Raw genomic sequence first — 5918 nt, 5'->3', positions numbered from 1 at the left:
CCCAGACTACATTTCTTCTCATTCCTAGATGCCTTGTCCAATAGAAGCATAGAGTCCTAGAATTCAGTGCCTGCTCTGCAGACCCAAAAGAGAGAGTAGAAATAGCAGTACAGCCATATATAACATTGTTTTGGGGAGTGAGAAGAAGTTAAATTCCCTGAAAAGGATACATTCCTTCGCCTGGCAAAAAATTGGCCTGTTTCTAACAGCAGACACCATGATGGAGTAGTGCTTATAGAATAAATCTTCAGCTGGTATGGTGCTGTCTTGGATGAGATGTAGAGAGAGTTTGGGGCAGACAGCTCCCAGAGATAATATTTCTGCCTAAGTTCCCAGTGGTTCTGCTGAGTTCAGATATTCCCCATGGCAGAGACTAGGGGAAGAAAACATGTTGAGTTTCACATGATCAGACAATGTTTGCCATTGGCACCTGGTGGGTCCTGTAGAATGAAGGCATCTGGATCAAAGTTGAGGCCAAGATACATCTACCCAGCTAGCTCTTTTGGAGGATGGCCCAAATCCTGTATCTGCTGCATAAGATTTAGCACCATCTTAACAGGAGCCCTGTGAGTAGCCTCACTGTCTGTGAGCAGCCTCACTGTCTGTGAGCATCGGTGCCTCAAACTGCTTACATATTTCCTCATGACACTGTGCTGCTGCTGCTAACTTTCAAACTGTTCTGTAGGAATGCATTCCTGGTGACTCTGCAATGATTCTGAATACTTTCTTCAGGGATGGGTATAGCACTTTCTTTGAAAGTAGGTACTGCATGATACTCTGTATGATGTGGAGAAGTTTCCTTCATCGTCCCTTTCATCTATAAGCAGGCTTGGTCAGATTGTCTTTTGACATGCCTGAATTTGGAAGGTCAGTGGCATTTTTTAGCTTGCCCACATAATGTCTCTTTTGTGAAAGAAGATTATCTGGTTGAGAATCTGCATCATTGCCCACTCTCCTGGCTGCCTCTGAGAGCTTTTGGTACTGTTCCAATAGGTGGGGCCCTTCTTCAGCTAGCTCCTTTCATTCCCCTTTAAACTCCTCAGTTGATTGAGAAGTCAGCTAGCTATCAGACAGTTGTTCATAGAAAGTTTTCTCTTGGAAAGTAAAGAGGGCATCTTGGCAGTGTCTCCTTGTGGTTTTTTCAGGGGCCCTGAAGCATTGGGAGCTGGGATTGGGAGCCGGGAGCAGTGGAGAGGTTGACTTTATCAAAATCCTCAAGGACAACTGCCAGAAGCTCCTCCAACTCCTGGTCTGCTTTGATCCTAACCTTACACAGCAACCACCATCTTGCTGCCTTTGACTTGCTGTCACACCTAAAATTCTTTAAAATCCACTAATGAATCCCTGCTGATGATAATATAGAAAATGGCAAAGCAGATGCAGAATAGGTATAAAATTAGACATTATTGTATCTAAATGGGGAATTAGTAGATTATTGATATGGAAGGATGTGGGGAAGGAAAAACTGAGCAAGGTCAAATAAATGAAAAGAAGAAAGAATGGGAATAAAAAACAAAGAAGATTGCTCAATAATGAGAAAGTCTGAAAAAATATTAAATAAATATAAGAAGGGCTTATAAAACTAAAACCATGAATAGTTTCTTTCACCTGTTGGTTGTTTTTTTGGCTTTCTTTAAAAAATTTGTTGATTTTCTCTAATTTTTTGGTTGTCCTTTCTTCCATTTCTTTAAGGGGTTTTTCATTTCCTCTTTAAGGATCTCTTTAATTTCCATAAAGTTGGTGTTAAGGTCATTTCTCTGTGCTTCAGCTGCCTTGGGATAGTCAGGACTTGCTGTCATAGGATAACTGGGCTCTCTGGTGGTGCCATATTGCCCCGGCTGTTGTTGATTTTGTCTGGGATCAGGGTTTGGGATGATTAGTTCTAGTCCCTGATTTTTGAGTTTGTCTTTGTTGGATGGGTGTTTTATTCCTTGGTTTCTGGGAGTAATTAATATCTCTCAATATCAATGGACTCAATTCACAAATAAAAAGACACATGGTAACAGGAAACTATATAAAAACAGGATTCATCCTTCTGCTCCATTTGAAAAACACATCTCAATACCAATAATAGACACTACCTCAGAGTAAACAGTTGGAAAAAGAATTTCTAATCAAATGGACATAATAAGCAAGCTGGTATAGCAATCCTAATACCTAAAAAATAGATTTAAAACTAAAATTAACCAAAAGAAATGGAGAAGGAAACTGAGATTCCATCTAATACCTGTCAAGATAAAAAACACAAGTGACAGCTCATGCTGGAGAGGATGTGGAGCAAGGGCAACACTCCACTGCTGGTAGAGGTGCAAATTTGTGCAGCCACACTGGAAATCAATATGGTGGGTTCTCAGAAAATTGGGAATCAATCTACTGTTGTTGTTTGGTTTTGCTCTTTTGGAGGGGGGGGGTGCTACTCAATTCCTAAATAAATCACACACACTGAGGTGCTTATTCTTAATTATGAATACCTGGCCTTAGTCTGGCTTGTTTCTAGCCAGGTTTCCTTAAATGAACCCATCTGTCTTTTGCCTCTGGGCTTTTTCCATTCTCTTACTTTTGTAAATCTTACTCTTTTTTTTTTTTTTTTTTTTCGAGACAGGATTTCTCTGTGTAGCTTTGCGCCTTTCCTGGAACTCTCTTTGGAGACCAGGCTGGCCTCGAACTCACAGAGATCCGCCTGCCTCTGCCTCCCGAGTGCTGGGATTAAAGGCGTGCGCCACCACCGCCCGGCTGTAAATCTTACTCTTACTCCATGGGTGGCTGGGTGGCTGGGTGGCTGGGTGGCTGGGTGGCTGGGTGGCTGGATAGCTGGCTCCTGAAGTCCTCTTCCTTCTCTAGCTACTTATTCCTTCCTACCAAGTTTCTCCTATATCTTCTCTGCCTGCCATCCCAACCTATCCTTTCTCCTGCCTTGCCATTGGCCATTCAGTTCTTTATTAAACCATCAGGTGTTTTAGACAGGCAAAGTAGCACTGCTTTACAGTTAAATAAATGCAACATAAACTAAAGTAACAAACCTAAAATAATATTCTACAACAATCTATCTCAAGACCCTGCTATACCACTCCTGGGCATATACTCAAAAGACACTCCACCATACCACAAGGACATTTGCTCAACTATGTTTATAGCAGCTTTATTTGTAATAGCCAGAACCTAGAAACAACCTACATATTCCTCAACTGAAGAATGGATAAAGAAAATGTGGTACATTTATGCAATGGAGTATTACTCAGATGTTAAAAGCAATGACATCTGGTACTTTGATGGCAAATAGATGGGAACTATAAAAAACCTTGAGTGAGGTAACCCAGACTCAGAAAGACAAATATCATGTGTACTTACTCATAAATGGATAATATCCTTGAAGTAAAGAATAACCGTGCTAAAATCCACAGAACCAGAGAAGATAAGTAACAAGGAGGGCTCAAGGAGGGGATGCATGTATCTCACTGTGAAAGGGAAGTAGAATGGGCATTGCTGGTGGGGGCGGGGCTGTAATGGAAGGTAGGATCAGGTGGGAGGAGGAAGTATCAGGTGCATGGAGGACAGAGGGAGAGGGTACTGTGAGAGACAACTGGAATCTGGGGGTATTTCTGGGATGAGCTAGAAACCCAGAGCAGTGAAAACTCCCAGAAGTCTATGTGGGAGTGACCAACTAATGACTGGCCCAGGTTGAGAATAATACCCTGACAGGGAGCTCACCCCTGAGAGCTAGGAATCAGAGGCTGGGTACCCAAGACACCTAGGATAGAACCAAACAAAATGGGCAAAAATGTCAGTGAAATGATTCCTATTAATATTCTGCCATACTCATAGATTGGTGCCAAGCCCAACTTTCATCAGAGGGCTTCACCCAGCAACTGATGGAAACAGATGCAGAGACTCACAGTCAAACATTAGGTGTAGTGTAGGCAGGTTTTCCTGTGCTCTGCCTGGCCTGCAGCAGCTTATAAAATAATTACTCAGAGGCTTAATATTAATTACGAACTGTTTGGCCTATGGCTCAGGCTTATCATTAGTTAGCTCTTACAACTTAACGCAACTCATTTCTATTAATCTATGTTTTGCCATGTGTTCTATGGCTTTACCTGTATCCCATTACATCTTGCTTCTCAAATGGTGGCTCAAAGCATCTCCTCTGACTCTGCCTTCCTTCTCCCTGTTTCTTTGCTTGGGTTTCCCACCTGGCTCTCTTCTGCCTTGCCACAGGCCATAGCAGCTCCTTTATTAACCAATGGTAGCAATTCGGTGTCAGAAATACTATCCCACAGTGGAGCTTCGTGAATCCTGCAAAAGAAGGGGAAGAAGGATTGTAGAAACCAGAGGAGTCAAGGACACCACAATAAAACTCACAGAATCAACTAACCTGGGCTCATAGGGGCTCACAGAGACTTAACTGACAATCGGGAAGTCTGCATGGGACTGACATAGGCCCTCTGCATATGTTACAGTTGTGTAATTGTCTTCATGTAGGACTCCTAAAAGTGGGAGCAGGGGCTGTCTCTGACTGTGTTATCTGCTTTTGGGACCCTTTCCTCTGTACAGATTGCCTAGTCCAGCCTTAATAGAATAGGAGGTGCCTAGTCTCACCTCAACTTGATATACCATGGCTGGCTGATAACCATGGAAGACCCTCCTGTTTCTGAAGAGAACAGAGAAGTGAATGAGGGGGGCTAGGGGAGGTTGGGGAAGGAACTAGAAGGAAATGAGGGAGGGGAAACTTTGGTTGATATGTAAAATAAAAAAAACAAAAAGAACAAAAAAACCTAAAAACATGAAAAATACAATAATATAAAATCCAAATGGTCTTTAAAGTATAGTAGAGAGAAAAAGGGACTCATAAGTCATTTAAACATAAGGGGAGTGGGGTGGGAAGGCAGCACCAAAGAAAGAAAATATGCCTAGGAGGTGGCCATAGGTTAATGAACACCTTAAAAGGCAACTTAAGATCACAAGACCTGTGACTAAACACTTTTTTTCTGAGAAATTTTTTCCAGGGGAGACAGAACACACATATCTATTCACCTCAGAAAGAGAACCCATAACAGACCAGTGCAATTATTGCAACAAATTCCAACTTGGTGAACAAATGAGTTTCTATTGGGTTTACTAACGGGAGTATGGGTGAGGGGAAACTCACAGGAGCAAGGAGGACACCAAAAATTTCACCTACACTTGGAAGCTATAACCCTCAAGACCTCTATGCAAACTCCAGGCAGCTCAGGAGCAGTTTGACAGTCCAAGAATGTCTTCTCTGCAGTTGGGCTATTCAGAGTCACCTCTGTTTTGCAGTTGTTTGCTCCTTCTATAAGGCTGGAGCAGACTTAGAGAATCTTGCAAGTTTCCACTTTCCTAGACACATGGCATTTTGTTTGCCTCCAAAGTCTTATGCGCCCCCTCCCCACCCCGGAGGGAGGGAATGTTTCCATTTAGAAGAAACTGCTTTACAACACACCCTTATAATTTTCTCTAGAAATCACTAAGTGCTGCCCCTATGCACATGGTATAGGACCATTTACTGAAATGTGGGCAACCTATCAAGAATCTCAGTCAAAATGACTCTCATTCCCCTAGCAGCTGTTAATTATCAATAACTTCTCAGCTAGGGGTAGGATTAGTGAGTCCCCCATTCATATATTAATTTTGGCTTGTTTCATTACCTGTGCATGCTGTTACAACACAGAGTCATATGCACAATGACCCTGGTCAAAGTAAAGAGAATAAGAAATTGTAGAATGCTCAACCATAAACTGGACATTAATGTCATATCTCCTGCCCTTAAGTCTCAGAGATCATCACAGAAAAAAGCGAAGAAAGATTTTAAGAGCCAAACATAGTGATGAACTGCTGTGTTTTCTCACAGGACAGGAACACTACCTAGGAATTCTTATCTGTAAGTGAATTGTCTTTCA

The 5918-nt window shown here is 42.1% G+C and overlaps 1 pseudogene; it reads right to left on the bottom strand.

The window, feature by feature from the left end:
* Positions 1 to 485: 485 nt before the first annotated feature.
* Positions 486 to 5674, bottom strand: LOC121825814 (peroxisomal biogenesis factor 19 pseudogene; annotated as a pseudogene).
* Positions 5675 to 5918: the final 244 nt, after the last annotated feature.

The sequence above is a fragment of the Peromyscus maniculatus genome, chromosome X, assembly GCF_049852395.1.
Source record: "Peromyscus maniculatus bairdii isolate BWxNUB_F1_BW_parent chromosome X, HU_Pman_BW_mat_3.1, whole genome shotgun sequence".
Taxonomy (NCBI): Eukaryota; Metazoa; Chordata; class Mammalia; order Rodentia; family Cricetidae; genus Peromyscus; species Peromyscus maniculatus.
Note: the sequence above shows the minus strand (reverse complement) of the source record. Positions and strands in the feature narration are given on the sequence as shown.